We start from the raw sequence: 16,064 nt of genomic DNA, 5'->3' as shown, positions 1-16,064 counted from the left end.
GTAGTGTAAATGGGGCTATTACAGGACAGGGGCAATGACAAAGTGAAAGTTGAGCTGGAGTGCATGGAGAAAATGGGCTGATCGCCAGTGACACAACCTACAGCCCGGTGCGCAGGCATGGTTGTGGCACCAAAAGCGTGACCGAGGAAAATAAGACTGTGTGGACATGACTCATCTGAATAAGTGGGTGCGGCGTGAGGAGCAAAGGTGTTCACAAAACTCGATGCCACCTCAGGTTTCTGGCAGATTCCGTTGGCTCAAGACAGCAAACTCCTGACAACTTTTATCACCCCTTTTGGCAGATATGCATTCAACCGTTTGCCATTTGGGATCTTATTGGCTCTGGAGCACTTCCAGCGCCACATGTTACAAATGCTGGAGGGGTGCTAGGGAGTAGTGTGCTACACCAATGATATTGTTGTGTTTGGAGAAAATGTGCAGCAGAACGATGAGAGGCTCCACAAAGTTCTACAGAGACTCAAAGTAGAGGGATTGACACTAAATAAAAAAAATGTGAGTTTTCAAAAAAACAAATCTTTTTTGTGGGTCACTGTGTCACAGCAGACGGTGTGTCCCCAGATCCAAATAAAATCATGTCAATCATGGACATGCCAGAACCGGCAGATAAAGACGGTGTGAAGAGAGTTTTGGTCATGGCCAACTACTTAGGAAAGTTTCTCCCCCACCTCACTTTATACTCAAAACCTGCTCAGTGAGAAGAATGAGCAACACTGGGGAGCCCCACAAGGAGAGGCTTTTCAGAAACTAAAGACTGAGCTGAGTTTGTCACATATGCTTTCTCCCTACTCCATAGAGGCAGAAACATGTGTGGCAGCCGATGCCTCATCCTACGGGCTCGGTGCTCTCCTCACACAGGAAGAAAAAGAGAGAACATGGAGGACAGTCATATTCATATCCAGACGCCTTAAGGAAGCGGAGAAGCACTACACTCAAATAGAAAAAAGGGGCTCTGTCAGTGACATGGGCTTGTGAGAGGTTATCACCCTACGTCCATGGACTTACATTCAAGCTGGAGGCAGACCATAAGTCTCTAGTACCTCTGCTGATCACCAAAGCATTGGACGAGCTGCCGCCCAGAGTACTAAGTACTACCTTAGTACAAAGTACTACCCTAGTACTCTGGGCGGCAGCTCGTCCAGTGCTTTGGTGCTTAGCAGAGGTTAAGACTTAGTTCACCTTTTACATTGTGCATGTTCTGCATGAGAGAGGAGATCCTACACCAACTTTCTGTCCAGCACCTATTGAGTTTAAAGTTCCTACAGTACAACCTAGTGTGGTGACTCGCACACTTACTGAAACTAACACACTTTGTGGTAATGTACAGCGCACAGAAAATACACCTAAATGTGACTACATCAGGATGTGTGCCCCTTCCACCCAAGCGTTTAGACCTGTAAGATTAGTTTGGAGTTCTGTTAAAATAAAAGGTTTGTTTTTTGAAATTACCCAGGAATCGTTCGGTTATGCAAGTCAACCAGTGTCGTCCGGGTCTCCACTACTCAACGTTAGTCGAGTGACAGCTAACGTAAAAACCTGCATCTACTGCAACGTTTCAGGAATTTTTAAAAAGTTTTTCTAATCTATTTTTAAAACAAATAATTGCATGGTTTTATGTTGTAAATGCATTATCTTCATTCATTTAACGGAATTGTAGAAATATAAGGGATCTTCTCTTGCAGCGCTGCAAGTCAAAGTTTTCACTTTGCGTTCTAATTTTAATTGGATTGTTCACAATTTTTGAAGTGTGGTTGTCCTTTTGAAGTGCTTAAAGGCAGCTAATATCTTACCTGCAGTAGATAACTCTCTTTAGGACTTAATTTAGGATCCATCCAGATTAGCTAATCACTGTGGATCAAGCTGGTCCAAAAGCAGACTTCTACCACCTTCAAACAACTCCGCTCCCAAAAATCCTCCGAGCGGTTTATGCAAATGTTAATTTATGAACCTTTAAACTGTTCTCAGGTGGTTATTTGCAGAGAAGCCAATGATTATTTACACAAAAAGTAAAGGTATGAGGCAGTGCGCCGCCAATTAGGTTTCTGAGTTTAACGTCCCGAAAACAAATTAAGTAGAGCGCTTCTGCTCAGTTCCTGTCTGAGGGGGGGAAAAAAAGGAGTTTAAAAATTAAATCATTCAGATGAACCAATAAACTTTTGCTTTTTAAACTTTTATTTTTATGTCAGACAGTTACTCTAGATGCAAATGCTGTATATGGTCCATGCTTATTATGTGTGTCACGCAGAAAGATAATTGGTGGTGCAACGTCTTCTACCTCCATTTCTCATGTAATCAAGCAATGTAAATAACTATTCAATGCAAATGAGATGAGAAATAATAAAATAGAGGTTGCATTGTTTTAGCCTGTTGGACAGGGACTCCGTCTTGGCCTCAGCCTCCAGGCCAGTTATCCGAGATTTATTCTTAATGAAGATGGGAAGACAGATGTCTATTGCACTCTTTATGACCTGTGAACATAACACCAAACATGTTCACACTTTCTAGGGTGGACCAGTTTTGACCATCGAAAGCATACATGCATACAAAGCTATATGCGTCTTCCTAAGTTTGCTACTATATTTCCGGACTGAATGACAGACTTATGTTCCCATACAGTGTGTGTGTGTGTGTGTGTGTGTGTGTGTGTGTGTGTGTGTGTGTGTGTGTGTGTGTGTGTGTGTGTGTTATTTCTTTGCACATCTTCATGTGACAGAGGTTCCTCTGGAGACTGCAGTGATAAATGGACTCTGTCATGCTGTCAGTGCAGTTAAAGCCAATGCAGTGACAGTAAATGTTATTCTACCTTTTATAAGACTGCAACAGTTCTGAACCGAGTTATTGTGTTCATTCAGGGTGCAAGGGGGAGGATGCATAATTGTAATTTGGCATCACATCAGTGGAGCATTGTTAATATTATCATTATTGTTGTTATTATTGTTATTAGTTTTATCATTTTGGAGTGTGCTATTCTGGCTCTATTGCCTCAATTGAGTTATCATTTTGCACAGAATAAACATATAGGTTGCAACAGAACCGGAATATGAAAGATTTATACTGTAGCAGCACTTGTAGATAACAAGACATTTTACAAAAAAGTGAACAGTGTTGTGTTTGCGTGTTCTCTGCATGCATGGATCCATGCAGGGCTTCTAAATGTCTGGCTTTCACCCAGAGGTCGAAAACATGCATGCTGGGTGTCTTGGCCTCTATAATCTAAATTAACCCTAGGTGTAAATCTGTGTGTGTGTGTGACCAGTAGTTTGTTCTGTGTGGTTCTGTGATGGATCAGTGACCTGGTCAGGGTTCACCTCGCCTCACACAAGCCCAACGCTGGAAATAGGAACCAGCCCCCTTGCTCCCTTGCAAGGATTAAGTGGATATGGATGGAATATCAAATTGATACATGCTCACTTGAAAACATGCTTTGTTATCCTTTGTATTGTCAAAATAACATCTTGTGACATCCTATGTAAGAGGTGCAACTTACTTTGATGAAGGTCACAATTTGTTTCCCCAAAGTTTGGTCAAAATGTTATTAGCAATATTTTCAAAAGGATTCTATGTGAAAACCAATTGAATAATCCAAATGAGAGAACAATAAATGTATTGTAAAGTGATTCCAAAATCCTTGGTTTATATTAAAAAAGAAAAGACCCACCATTTATATCAAAACCTATGAAAAGCTATGACCCAATTATCACCCACACCAAAAAAAAATTTCAGAAATTGTTTTTTTTATATTGCCAAGTGATCTTTGGTGAATGCGCTCGTTAATGGTCAGAATAAAGCTTAATAGACTTCTGATCACTTCCGAACTCCACAGATACAACCCAGACAATGCAATGTTTGTCCCACTTCCATCAGGTAATCGATTCAGGAAAGTTACACCAGAAACTAATAGAGCTGAAAACATCTTCTCTCCCAAAGCTGTGAGGGCTATTGCCCCCTGCTGAGAATAAAATAAACCACCAGCCCAGTTCATGTTTACTAACATACTGCTGGTCCCACAGGTTCTTGATACGATCGGAATTATTAACATTGTCTCTCACATGCTAATGTCTATTTGCCCGTTTAGTTTCTCTGGGAGTTTTTTCTTGGACATTCATGCAAATTGCACAGTTCTTTAAAGGAGCTATAAGTAAGATATTTATTGTAAAATCAACCTAAATCATTCTTATTTGTCACCCGAGGTGGAATCAACATTCCCTATAAACAATGGGTCCTCTCCATCAACAATGTCCTAGTCACGTTTTTCTCCTTTCAAACCCAGAGGTACGGTACAGAACTACTTCGGTTGAGGGTGTAGCCCGTGTTTACTTCCTGGTTCCTGAGCCAATCATATGAGAGTTCCCAACCAGAGCGCAGCATTTGGTATTTTATCTTGACAACAGAGGAGCAGCCTGCCAACATGGAAGCCAGTAAGAGAAACAGACCAGAAATAGAACAGAATACAACAGCATATACCTATCCTATGTATGTAAAAAATTCACAACATCAACACACCATTTAAAAACGGCATGTTAGATTATTGTGATTGACAAGCTGTTGTACTGATTTGAGCCACAAAGTGTCAGTATTGCTTATAGCTCATATAACTTTCATTAATTGCACATAATTTTACACCATCCTGTAATCTGCTACTGGAGTTTTTGTCTTAAGCATGAATTAACTTGAATATTTCAACTTGAACATTTAACATTTTTGCTAATGACTATTTGCACACTTAAAGTTCTTAGGGAGTTTTTGATACAGTCATGCAACTCCACAGTAATCTATATCGCCTATACATGGACTACTATCTATCTTGACTCAAACATGAATCTAATCAAATGCTAAGGACTATTTGCTCACTTTTTTTGTCGATATATTCATGTATTTGAAAACGTCTTATTTTGTGTCGGTGTGTTATATGTGAATATGTGTGCATTCTGATCTGGTGTCTCGACAAAATGTCATTGTGGTAACACAAAATTACAATAAATACTCTTGATTCTTGATAGTCCTTTTATTACCTCAATTGATTACTTTCATAACATGAATCTGTTATTTGCAACATTAAAAAAAACAACAATGCATTTTCACCCATGACATAAAAAATGCTTTTTGCTCTCATTCATTTTTCAGGTTAAAAAAAAAACAAAACAATATGATTAGAAACGATTGAGCTGAATAAAAATGTACTATTATTGTATATAATTAACAGGGAAAAAATAAATAAATAAATAAGTAAATAATCTCCTGAATAAGGAATGTTATCAACTTTGAGACTCCAACTCACAATTGCAAATAGGCCAAAATCCAGTTTTTAAAGTGATAATGCTATCTGTAGTGTATTTACATCTAGACCACAAATATCAGTCTTTGTTCCAAGTAATATTAATTTATTTATTGGAAAAAGGATAAATGCAATGATTTCTCACATATAACTTCCTATTTATACTAATCTGTACAGACGTTCAGACCTTTTAACTAATGAAAGAAGCATTTGAAACCAGTCAACAATTAGCAAAAAAAATATTTTTTACTTTAGTTCAGTGTTACAGAAAGAGTGTGTGTGACTGAGATTGTCTGGGTTTATATATTCAAACGGGGTTCTTTCTGCCGTATCCTTGGAATATTTAATGTGAACAATCATCATATCAGATTACAGTTTTTTTCTGCTTTGGCAATTGTCATGAAAAGAAAATAAATTTTCTGGTTCTTGAGAACAATGAAGATTACAGTTTTCTTGCTAAGAAATTTGCCATCACTTTTTTTTAGATGTTGACTTAAGGTTTACATACTGGATTAGATTGCAGCGGATGTGCTAACATTACCACTGCTAGCTATTATTTAGAGGCAGTTTGAAGAGGCATTAGTGAACAAATGGGACTAGTTCCCAGGAAAGCAGCGAGACAAACAATGTGAATTACTCCATGTGAAAAGTGTGAAAGGAAAGCTGGAAGTAGATAAAATATGTGATTTGAGCTTTTCATTATGGAATGGGACCATGCTCTTAGTTTAATGTTAAAGATCAAATCCCTTCTGGATCCAGTGGTATCCCTTGAAGTCAGGACTGATGATAGTGGAGAGGAACTCAAAAGTGGTACAGCTTTCAGTCACTGACAGCAAGTAATAATAGTTGGTTAAAATGGAAACTTACAATACGGTTTGTAGACCTGAGCCGTGCCACTGAATCAAAGCCATGTCATTAATGTCTTAATTTCATTAAACGCTGAGCTTTAGAGGGATTCGAAGAAGAAAAATAATATTGTAAAAGAAAAACAACACCCTTTTTAAATGAAAATTTCTTTTGGTTATCACCTACTTGTTAAATATATAATATTTTTGAGTCATATCTTGAAAGTGAGCAGTGTCCGGGTTTGACGCATACTCTGCGTTTGCATTATATAACAGCAGGTTCATACTCATCGCCGAGGAATCATTTGTTATTTTAACTGTGGAAATTTACCATGCAGAACTTATTTGTTTAACAAAACACACTTGATGCTTTGTTTTTTTCACATCTTGATTATTGCTCAGTGGTTTGGTCAAATACTTCATCAATTAATATAAAAAAACTACAAGTAATTCAGAATAAAGCTGCACGTGTTGCCCTTTCATGTGGGTTGAGATCAAATGTGGACAAAATGCATGTTAGTCTTTTATGGTTAGAATTTAAAAACAGATTGGTGTATTCAGTAATGGTATTTCTATATAATGTTATAATAAATAAAACGCCTTTCATTTTATATACAAAACTATCCTTTAGTACTGATACACATTATTATCCAACGAGACATGCAGTAGGAGGTAGTTTTATTTTACCTGGAGTTAAAACAAAATCAATTCAATGTTCAGTTAGGTACAGGGCAATGTGTGAATGGAATTCACTCCCAAAGACTATCGTACAACAAAACACTCTCTATGGTTTCAAAACTTTACTTAAGAAATATTACCTTCAAAGAAATTTGGATAGTTAATGTTAATTTTATTAAGGAGATACTGTGTAGGGTTCTTGTTAGCTAGTTCTTTGATATAGATCTATCTGGAGTAGCAAAATTGTATGTTAATTATGTTTATTTATTTATGTTACTTTTTAATGATAAATGATAAATGGCATTAAATGTAAATATGTAATAAATTCTGTGTAAATGTGTTGTATGTATAGTGTGTAATGTGATGTAATACTTTGTATTGTCACATGGAAGACTGAAGGACCCCAGGAAGAATAGCTTTTAGCTGATGCTGAAGCTAACGGGGATCCTAATAAAACAAACAAACATGTTTTGTTAGTTATTTAAAAGAATAATTTAAAAAATTCTTAGGTAGAATACATAACGAGCTTGGGTACACTGTAAGGAGCTGAAGCAGACTGTGAAGGGAAAGCACATAGGCCGCGTTGGCAATTTAAATACAAATTTTTAACGAGAACCTACCAGATTTGTTTAGTTTCTGTCACAGTTTCATTAAAGCCTGCTATGTCCTTCATTATTTAATCTCTCTAAAACGATCAGAGTTTGATATCAGAACAACTGCAACACCAGACATGGCTTTCTTTAAGGCCTCCTCCAAATGTCCTTTTGGTGTTTTAAAAGTTAGCCATGACAACCACTTATCCCTCAAAGATCGTGTCCTTAGTCTCTAAAATGTAAATACCTTACAGTATGACACAGGAGTGCAATGCTGAAAGAGTCTTGAATACATCTTTGTCGATGTGTTAAAGTGTTTAAGTGAATATAAAATTTGGATAAATTTGGGATTCAGTAAAGCTTTTAAATAATTTGTGATTAGTCACATTTTAATGGATGACGAGCATGATGTGGCCACACATTTCCAAATCAAAACCTTTACTTTTGATTGGTTGGTCAGGTCCTCATGATGACTCCTTCTCAGGAAGCTGCTGGCTCCCAGTACACCTTAGCTCTGCGGGTTGCTCTGAGAGGAACTGACAAAAATATGTGCTTAACTGAGTCAGAACCAAACCTCATCAATGGTTGAGATAGATGTTTTGTGCTCAAGAGTCTTGTTTTGTTTTTGCTTCAAACCTCCAATGTGCTGAGTGACGCCGCTTTCTCTTCTTGTGAAACTCTTCCGAATCCAAATTGTGCAACATCTAAAACATCCAATGACCTGGCCCAGACAAACCAGCTGCTCCCTCCGGTTAAGTGACCTTCAGGCCAGTTTTGAGCAGCTGCCGCATAACATAGAATAGAACTGAATAAATTTTTATTTTTCTTTGTACTGGAAAATTTCCCTTTGCCCAGTTGGTTTAGAATTTTTTTTATTTATTCTTTCTTTGTTTTTCTCTCCCAAAATTTGTCCCTAAAATTAAAATCATCCATTAAGGCTGGATATTCTAGGAAGTGAAAGTTTTTATTTAAGCCACTGAGGGACCAGTAAATAAAAGTTACCACTTTAACGAGCTTGGATGATATTTTAAGTGTTTGGTTGCCTATTCATAAAACTCCATACATTTCTAGCTGTAGCAGTCGTCTGTAGAACTAATGTGAGCATGTTTTTTTTTTGTTTGTTTGTTTTTTGTGTTCTTTTCACTTAACTAAATCTTCATAAAATACACCGTATTGTGATAAAGATAACAATTTACTAATGATTGCGCCAAAATTATGCAGAATCTGCTTATTTCCTTAAAAAATTGTTATAAAGACCTTCCAATGGGACGGCAACAATTCAACCTTCAGGAATTCTGAAAAATTATGACACTGATTATATTGATTTCTTTGTGTGTATTGAAATAGTCTGATGTAGCTTATCAATTGTTGCAGTTGCAGGAAATCATCAAAAAAAACAAACAAATAGGATTCAAAATCGAGACCAACTCTTTTAGTGCGCACTTTATGGGCAGCAACAAAAGGTGAAAAGCAGCATTCATTCACTGAAACAAAAGCCAGCAGAATCTCGTTTTCCTCCCCCATTCTGTTATGCAGAGTGCTTTCGCAGGCACCTCCCATTGAAGATCAGTCACTGTCAGGGGACATACAGGTTGTCAATTGATAATGAAGCACAGTGCTAAGGGCCTTTAGGTTCTCGCTGTCCTAATTACACCGAGCGAGGACTCCACTCTTGTGTTAACATTTGATTTATGTCCTCTGCTGTGGTAAAAAGCACCAGAGTTAATTGTTTTTACAGATGAGTGTCAAACAGGAGGAATCAAGCCTCATTAATTAGAGGCTGCCCTGTTTACAGATAATACCCTCTTGAAGCTCAAAGTGTGTTATGCATGAAACCAATACCGAGGTCAGCAAAAAAGAGAAAAGCGGGAGGGAAGATTAACACTTGGTCCGGTTTCCTTTGAGTCCTGACGGGCCGAACAATGCTCCTCCGCAAAGACACATTTCTTAGCCTCTGTTGCAACAAAGCTTGTATTCTTCCCGATGGAAAAGTAATATGTAGCTATAAATATATAAAACGACAGATCTGCCCAAAATACCAGCTCTATGACATGCCACATTACATACCCTGGGCTCCCTCTCCAGGGCGTGTAGATCTAGAATAACAATGTGTCGATGGGAGGCTGGCGTAAAGTAGAAATCCAAAAAGCAGATATTGAGCCGTCCAAATGAATTTTCTCTCAAACCAAATAAAGACTTTTCTTTGTTATGTGCTTGGGAGTATCGTCTTGCTTGGGAGCCCACACTTGTTTCATCTTCAGATTCGTATCAGGATTTTTCCAGTACATTTCTCCCTTCATCCCTCCTTCAATTATATGAAGTCTGGCAGTACCATATGCTGTATGACATCCCACACCACGATGTTTCCACCTGCAAGCTTCCGTCTTGGCTTGGTGTTTTTTTTTTGCCCTGATGTGCGAAGCCATTCTTTCTCCATCACAGTGCGAACAAGGAAATAAAATAAAATGGATATTTTGTTCTTATCGGACCGGACTATATTCTCCCAGGACTTCACTCGCTTCTCCAAATCTTCCGCAGCAAACTTTAAGCAAGCTTCCTCATGCTGTTTCGTCAGCAGTGGAGTGTAGTATAGCGGCTGTTGAGGTTCCTTACTTATTGTTTTCATGGGGAAAACCTTACCTGTTATTTCCATGTCTTTCTGAGTCTCTCCCCAAGTGCTCTTTGGCTCTTGGACAACTCTGTTATTTTGACTCATCCTTTATTTTGTGAAAATGCGTTTGAGAGAAAGTGCTATGGAGCTTTTGTCTTCACCACAGTGGGTTTTTTTGGCACACAAAGCATGCCATCAATTTACAATTTATAATATATTTCTTTTACATCCTATTTTATTTCTTAATAGCAATGCTCCGAATAAGCTATCTCTATAATTAAATAAGCATTAGGCTCCACAAAACTGCAATTGGATGTGTTGATTTACAGTCTGTGTTGGACCAGACGTAAGCTAAATATGCAACTTTATTTATCATTCCATTTTTATTCTGTTGAATTAAAAAAGAAACACAATTTAATCCTGCAAAACCTATTCTTATCTTAAAAAGGTTATTGTGCAACATGAAAGGTTGGTTGTGCCATGTTACTGCTACTGTGCTGTAAATAGAAACAATTTAATATTTATGCATAAAAAACTAAACAGTCCATATTTGTGTTATGTGACTTTGTGTGAAAAAAAAAAGGAAATGGAAGATTTATTTTTATAACCCATTATTTCTCCAAAATTAATCCACTGACTGTTTTACAGTCGTGGTTCAGTATAGCCAATTTATGCACGGGATAGCTCACAAAATGTTTAATTACTGAGATACGCGGGATTCTGACTCTGCCATTGTGGGGGGAGTCTCATCCAAGAACTGGAGAAATAGAGGATCCCCTGAACAACGTAATCCCTGACATAATCCCTAACTTTAATTTAGTCAAATTCATGTTCACGCAAATAAAGCCACACAGAAAGCGGAGCGGTTTGAATCAGCGTTACTCAATGGGAGATGGAGCCTGTGTACAAGAGCAGCGAATGTAATTTCTTTTATGTCGCCGCTGCAGATGTCCTTCACGCTGATGTCTCCTCTTTTTTTTTTTTTTTTTTTTGTACCGAAGGTTTTGAAAAAAGCAGACAAACCCAGTGCCGAATGCTATATCGCTGCTCTATTGCCACAGACAGAAATGGAAGGTATTGTGTGCCATCGGGGCCGCATCTGGCATTCAATTTCATCGGCACATTAACAGAGATTGTGGCTCGATTTTTAAAGGGAATTGACTCTTGTAGGTATTATGCTAGGGCTTAATTTTAAATACCAAGTTCCAAAAAAGGATTAGAGGAAATTAGATCATGATGAAAGGGAAACAAGAGCACTTTAAATACTCCCAAATCTCTTTTAATGAGCAAGATCCAACACTTAAAGGAGGAAACAATAGCTGACTACCCTGCTCCAACACACACTGTGGCCGCACATCGTTTTCAACTTGGGCTGTTTGGTCTGTTGAGACTGATTATTCCCGCTCTCATGAATAAACCATTTGACAGAATATTATGTGGACTTGCTTTCTCCTAGATATGTTCGCATAAAAGAGTAGCTATGCTGTCAGAAGTGAAAAGAATATGATGAAGTCCTACATGCTTTCCCCGGCATCCTTTTATTTGACACAATTTTTAAAATGTGGAGGCATTATCAAAATATGTTTGGTATATCTGAGAGGTTTCTTGAAGAAGTACGTTTTTTGTTGATTTTTTCTCATCGTTTGATGTTTTAAATTATGTTAATTTAAAAAGAAATGAAAAGCTTTATGGGGGGGCTCTCATACAGACAGTGATGTTCAGAATGGGAAACTGATAGAAAAACTCCTTATTTTGCACCTCATGTGGCACCCCATTCTGGACACCGTTGTTTTTTTTTTTTTTACATCACTATGTTGTTGTGGAATTTCATGTCCTTTGCACATTTTTTAAAATAACACACTGTTTTAGAGTTGTGTAGATAATTTTATCTCCTGTTTTGCTGCAAGATAAACTCACAGCATGACTAGTCTTTCAGGCTGCTCACCTGCTTGGAAAACCACGTCTCGCTCAAACAATCTTGTCTTAACATCATATTTCTGCATGGCTTATTTGCGTGGCACTGTGTTCAGAGAGAGACCTGCAGCGATGACTCCTGCAAACGACAAAGCAGAGAATTCTTTGCAATTATTCTAATAATGCATTTCAAAATGCAGAAATGGATTCGGTTTATAAATGAAGGCATGTATGAAGCTTATTATGAGTTCTGAGAGGATCTGTAAGATGTAGTTATCTCATTGATTTTACTCTGGGCTCAACAGGCTTCTCTGTTTAACAGCGTTTCTCTATTAGGGAGAGCTACTGAAAGGGCGACTGCTGCCATTAACTCTGTGTACTCAGTTCTTCTTTCACAATGAAAGCACTCATGGAGCCAGAGCTTATGTGGGTTTTTTATTGTTTTTTTGTTTATTTGTTTATTTTGCTGTCTTCTCAGCCCTCTCAGCCCCCAGTCAGCAGTGGCAGATGGCCGCTCACACTGAGCCTTGGTTCCTGGTAAAAGGGAGTCGTTCCCTCCACTCTCTCCACATGCGGGCTCATTCGGAGGAGGGATAGGAAGTCGAGACAAATACGTGATTAATTGAATTTGACTAGACTGTATTATAATTGCAGCGAAATTGGACAGTATGTAATTGCATTAGAATTTTTGGTTATATGACTGGACTATACTCATATGAACTGGGCCCATTTTCTTCTGAAGTAACCTTGAGATACTATAACAATAGCTGTCGTGCATTGGTGGTATAGAAATAATCTCCTTTTAAACTCATTTCATCCAGCTAGTCCTTTCTTGAGATATAGCTGATAACTAAAAGGTCTTACAAACTGCGAAATGAGGAAGGCAAATACATTGCATTTAAATAGCACCCTTTTTACAGATACATGAAGTAAGGAATTCAAATGTTTCTTTCGGGTGTAAGATCTCTCAGTGCAGATGGTGAAGAGGTGTGTAGGTGAGCTCACCGGAGATGTGGCTGCACTGCAGTCTGACACCTGGGGGGCCCTGACATCTGTTCAGTTGTTACTGAATTAAAATCAGATGTGAGGAGTCTCACTAAATCTTCACAAAATACAGTTTTTAGACATATGGATTAAATTCAATACGATTTAATGAGGAAAGGAGCATAAAACAGTTTTATATCTATTTTGCAGGCACAGTCCTATGTTACTGTGGCCCAGTGGGTAGAGTAGTTGTGCTCAGAGGTTTATGGGTTGAGTCCAGCTTCCCCCTGTCACATGTCGATGTGCCCCTGGGCAAGGTATTTACTCCAAGTTGCCAACCGTTCTGCTGATCAGTGTATGAATGTGTGCATGTTAGTGACTTTGGACTTTACTTCATTAGGTCCCTGCAAGTAATAGTAGTAATAATAGCAGCCATCACATAATCACACAAACAGTACCGACAATAGACAAGACAGAAGGATAAGAAGCGACTTATAAAAGTTAAAGGTGATCAATCTGAAACACATTTGCAAAAGATAGAAGATGGGAGTTAAGACTTGAAGTAAAAATGAACGATAAGCCTGAAGTTGGAGTTAAAATGAATGATAAAGTGCAGCAATTAGATAGTGAGCTGGTTGAGTGCGACTGGGTGAATGTGGCTATAAGGTAAAGTGGTCTGAGGGGTCAGTATAGAGAAAAGTGCTCTATAGGTTCAGTCTATTTACCATTCAGGCTTTTAAAAATTGTATATTTTAAACTACATCATTGAATCAACATTGTAACAGAAAACGTGAGAGGGAAAACTCTCTCTCTCACACACACACACACACACACACACACACACATACACACACACATACACACACATACACAAATTGATCTAAAGTAATTATGGCAGAAGTTAATACATTAAATGGAGAAATATATTAACCAAACAAAGGTGAAGTGATCTGAATCAGTTTTCATATTTTTCTTTCTTTAAACTATTGTCTCACCTGATCAGTTAACTTTTTTTTTTATTACTGTTGGCAAACTATTCCAAGTCTGGGGTCATTGAAATTAAAAAGATGATGGCCCTCTGTGTTTAGTTATATAGACAGTATATTTAAGTATCTCCAGAATAAGGCTGTTAACACATTAAATCATTTATTCCATCATGCAGTGATACCGAGAAAGCCCCCCTTTGCAGAACCTGCCATCCGGTGCATCCTGGCATCCTCCTCTGTGTTTTTCAGCTGCTATATCAGGCTCTCTAAAACCAAACCTGACTGCGTGTTCTCTGCCTGCATCCTCTGAGCCTCTCCTCAGCACTTTGAAGGTTTTGGTATGCAGTAATGAGACAGGATTGGCCAAGCTTCACCTCAGTTTAATGGTAAATCAAAGAGAAACTTACCAAAAATGTTTAGTTTTAAAAACATTATAGAGCTGTTGGTGTGAGCAGCTGCTCAGATATTTTAGTAATTATATTTGGTGAAAAGTAAATTAAGTGAGAGAGATTTCAACTCACCATTGTCTCGCCACTGTCTCAATTGTTTTTAATCTCCAAAATATTTATACAGTAGGCTCACAGCTTCCGTCTTGTACATCACTGTATCATGTCGACTTCAATAATCACATTTCATTTCATTTCTGCTGTAAAGGGACATTCAAGCTTGGCAATATTCATCCTGAGATCTCAAATAAATCAAATTCCTGTTTCATGAGTGCAAGAACCTATCCATGAACGTCTAGCTAAAAGAAAATCAGAAGGACACAGAAAGTTAAGGAAATATTTGAAATTACTTTTTTCAGGTTTAGTAGCGCCTCCAGCCAACGTTCTAACTCCATCCACGAGGAAAGAAGTCAACTAGGCAATCGCCTCCACTCATAAAACTTAATTACTCACGGCGTAAAGTCGTAACTGAAAGCATCTCTGCAGAGTTTATTAACACTCAGCCGCTGGACAGTAAAGGGAAACAGTTCTTTTAAAGTAGATTTTATGAGTAAATAAATGGAAATTGGAAAAGGGAAAAGTCTAAATATAGGATTGTGAAGCTATATCTCAGCATTTTCGCTGGTTGAAGTTGCACTTTATTTACCACCAGCAATAAAGCCGTAAAAAGCTAGCAGTGGGACCTCATGATACTGACAGGATGTAAACACTTCACAGTTTATGGAGCTGGAAAAAATACACTTATTTTAAGACGTTCAAAAACTACATCAACCAACTGCATGACATAAGATTTACAAGCAGAGGTTTATGCTCCAGATTTTTATAACACGTTAAAGTGTCTTCCTGAAATGTTTTCCTTCTTTATTGCAGTAAGACGGGACATAAAAATAAATAAGTCTGAACTTTCAGTAAATTATTTCAGCGGGTATTATTAAAATTGCAAGCGGCACAATTGTTGAATCCCTGCTGGTAATGTGATCCTCTTTTGCCAGTAGGGCAGCACACAGTTTTCTTTTTTTAACGTTTCACAGGGCCGGATCAAGCAGAGAAATGAAATTTTGACCTTTTACTCTTTGCACAACATTTCTAAATCATCCAGAGTCCTCGCTTACACAGTCTGCTCCTCTGCTCTCCCAAACAGATTCTCTGTTAGGTTTAGATCTGGAAACTGTGATGGCCATTGAACAAGCTTGTTTTTTTTTTTGCCTGGTGAATCATTTCTGTGTTAATTGTCCCCATATGTTTTGATTAATCTTACTAAAAGTACCTCATGTTCATTTTCCTGGTTTCATGATTATGTACACTTAGAACAGAAGCTGGCCCACTGCATCACACATCCTCCACCTTACCTAACATTGTACACGCGGAGCTTTTGCACATGTTCATCCTTTGTTTTACTCAAGAAACACTCCTCTGGAACGATTGTTGAGAAAAGCAGGGTTTTAGTCTCATTGGACCAAAGCACATGACTCCAGTTAAAGTCGCAGGAGAATAAACTCTTTCTTGCACTCGTGATGGTGGGGCTAAGGGTAACTCCAAAAAAAAAATGTTAATATGCAACTCTTTTCAGTTCTTCTCCAGCAGTGTCCTCTGGAGATTGTGTTTTTTTTGTGCATAAATATATATGTTTTTTTTTTTGTTTTTTTTACTCTACAGCTTCTTATTGTTAGTATCTGTTTTTAAATTTTCACCTTTCTTTGTGTCTGCATTCTAC

General features: G+C 37.9%; 1 protein-coding gene across 3 annotated transcripts in view; it reads left to right on the top strand.

The window, feature by feature from the left end:
* The window catches only part of LOC105922197 (KH domain-containing, RNA-binding, signal transduction-associated protein 2), a gene marked incomplete at its 5' end in the record, with an annotated part of 61,715 nt that overhangs the window by 22,098 nt on the left and 23,553 nt on the right, over nucleotides 1–16,064 (top strand).

The sequence above is a fragment of the Fundulus heteroclitus genome, unplaced genomic scaffold, assembly GCF_011125445.2.
Source record: "Fundulus heteroclitus isolate FHET01 unplaced genomic scaffold, MU-UCD_Fhet_4.1 scaffold_526, whole genome shotgun sequence".
In the NCBI taxonomy this organism is placed as follows: Eukaryota; Metazoa; Chordata; class Actinopteri; order Cyprinodontiformes; family Fundulidae; genus Fundulus; species Fundulus heteroclitus.
The sequence above is the reverse complement of the archived record's forward strand: the minus strand, read 5'-3'. Positions and strand labels throughout refer to the sequence as shown.